The following is a 2,775-nucleotide window of genomic DNA, read 5'->3' as shown; positions in this document are numbered from 1 at the left end:
TCCCCTGTAACTTGCTTGGTCTCCTGTGAACCTACAGCTGCAGGTCAGAGCAGGTGACCAAACTAGTGTCTTTGCTGCAAGCAAGGGACTGAGTTCTTCGATGAAGAATCGTGTCCTTCATGTTGTCCCCTACATTTTACACTACCCTGTAAAATTTTCCATTAATTCCTCAGAATAAAATGTAGTGGCTGTTAATTTTTGATGCCTGGGAAGTAGTCATCTGAATGCTTTTTTATGCCTGAAAGTATTTTCCACCATTAGGAAAGTATAATAAAAGTTTTCTTTCTTTCTTTCTTTTTTAATTAGGCCAGAGGGTTTCGGCAGCTCTGCTGTCAGGCTGTGGCCAGAAGCTGGGAGCCCAGAAAGTAGCAGAGAAAGGACACAAACACTCTCACTCTTCAAATGCCATCCCTACAGCCAGGCTTCATCTCTCTGAAAACCAGGAGGGATGAGGTCTGGCCCAAATCATAGTAAACACCATATCTTCATTACTTTTCCAGAAAGGCTTTTTGTGAGAGGTTATGTGGTGTGGTAAGAAGTTTCTGCTCTCTGTTTCTTAATTTTTTTTTTTCTTCTTCTTTTTTTTAATCCTCACCCAAGAATATTTTTGCATTGATGTTCAGATAGAGCGGGAGGGAGAGAGAGAGAGAAACATCAATGTGAGAGAGACGCATCAACCGGTTGCCACCCACACGACCCCAACCAGGGCCGGGGACAAACTGCAACTGAGGTACGTGCCCTTAATGGGAACCGAACCCTGGACTCTCTGGTCTGCAGGCCGATGCTCTAACCACCATCCAGGGCTTAATTTTTCTTCTTTAGAGCTTCCTTTAGGATTAAGTTTTTTCTTTTTAATTTTTATTTAATTTATTGGGGTGATATTGGTTAATAAAATTATATTGTATTGTGTATTCACTACCCAAAGTCAAGTCTCTTTCTGGATTAAGTTTTTTTTTTTTTTTTAATTTAGCTAATTTCAACTATTTGCTTGGAAGTTATAAGTATTTTTATTCTGTTTCAGGTATTTTTTGCAACATAATAAACCTGAAATCCCACCTGAGTGGCCTAAAACAATAATTATTATAATTCTTTTGCTTCACATGAGTGGGATAATAAGACAGCTAAAGGGTTTTTAAGAGCCTCACTAATATGACTGGTAATTTGTGCTGGCCACCAGCTGGGAGCTTAGTTGGGGCTGTTGGTTAGGGGCCTTGGCTCTTCTCTACTGAGCCTTTCCACATTACTGCTTGAACTTCCTCTTTTCAAGAAGGAATGTTTTATTAGGTATAGATATATCTTAGGGTCCATCCTTGGACGTTACACAGCTTCACTTCTGCATTCTTTTGTATAAAACAGATCATCAGACCAACCCAGGATCAAGAATGGAAAAATAGACTTCATCAAATAGTGAGAGGAATGTAGAGAATTTGTGGCCATCTTTAATTTTTAATCAGTTTAAACTTTTTTAACCCCTGTCCCTGTGCTTGAGGATGGAGCCAACAGACTAGATTGAAAATTGTCGGCACCCAAGACATGACACTGAAGGGGCTGGAGCCCTTTCCCTCTGCCTCCATATATTACAGGGACCAGGACCACAGGCCTGACCCCTGCCAAGAAGAAGGTTAAACGTTATTTTAGAGGCTACACTTGAATTTCATACTTGTTTAACTTTATAGATTTAAATCTACAGCCAATTAAAAAACATCTCTGAATGCATTGCTTTCCTTCTGAATGTCCTCATCCCATTATTGTTTAGTATTTTAGCTCCATCTTATTCATAAAACTTGATGTTTTAATATTATTTTTATAATAAAAATTTATTTAGATTTTCCATCGTGTTTTATCAAAGCTTTGTTGACCACTGCACCGTGCATTCCATTTCTTACTTGTGCATTCACTTTTCTTCTTTTTTTTTTAAAAAAAAAATGTATTTATTGAGTTTAGAGAGAGAGAGAGAAAGAGAAACATCAATCTTTGTTTCACTTATTTATGCATTTATTGGTAGATTCTTGTATGTGCCCTGACTAGGGTTTGAACCCTCAATCTTGGTGTATGGAGATGACATTCTAACCAACTGAGCTACTCGGCCAGGGCATCATTTTCCTTCTTCTTCTTTTTTTAGAGCACATCTTTTTAAAAGACATATATTTTAATTAATTTTTAGAGTGAGAGTAAGGGAGAAGGAAAAAGAGAGAGAAACATCGATGTAAGAGCAAAACATCAATCCACTACCTCCTACATGCTTCCTACCGGAGATCAAGCCCACAACCCAGGCATGTACCCCCACTGAGAATCAAACCAGCAAGCTTCTGGTGCATGGGATGATGCTCAACCAACTGAGCCACACTGGCCAGGGCCATTTTCCTTCTTGTTTAAGTTCACCCTTTAATAATATTTTCAGTGAGAGCCAATGAGTAGTAACCTTTCTTAATCTTGTATGTCTGGAAGCAGCTTTACTTTCGGCTCACTCTCTAATGACAATTTAGCTAGGTATAGAACTCTAGGATAATAAGAGTTTTTCACTGCATTTGGAAATATTCCATTCTTTTCTGGTTCCTATTGTTGCTAATTAGAACCCTGCCTATTTAGTTGTCAAATTGTTGATTCTTTGAAGGGAATCTTTTTTTTCTTCTTTCTGGCATCTTTAAAGATTTTTTTTCTTTATTGATATTAAAGAGACATAGAAACATCAATGAGAGAGAACATCAATTGGCTGCCTCCTGCATGCCCCCCACTGGGGATCAGGCCCACAACCTGGGCATGTGCTCTGACTGG

At 38.7% G+C, this 2,775-nt stretch overlaps 1 non-coding gene across 1 annotated transcript; it reads right to left on the bottom strand.

The window, feature by feature from the left end:
* Positions 1-1,470: 1,470 nt before the first annotated feature.
* Positions 1,471-1,622, bottom strand: LOC118619447. The gene has a single exon (XR_004957222.1). It is a non-coding gene; the product is annotated as a small nucleolar RNA SNORA57 (small nucleolar RNA).
* Positions 1,623-2,775: the final 1,153 nt, after the last annotated feature.

This window comes from Molossus molossus, unplaced genomic scaffold, assembly GCF_014108415.1.
Source record: "Molossus molossus isolate mMolMol1 unplaced genomic scaffold, mMolMol1.p scaffold_m16_p_6, whole genome shotgun sequence".
Taxonomy (NCBI): Eukaryota; Metazoa; Chordata; class Mammalia; order Chiroptera; family Molossidae; genus Molossus; species Molossus molossus.
Note: the sequence above shows the minus strand (reverse complement) of the source record. Positions and strands in the feature narration are given on the sequence as shown.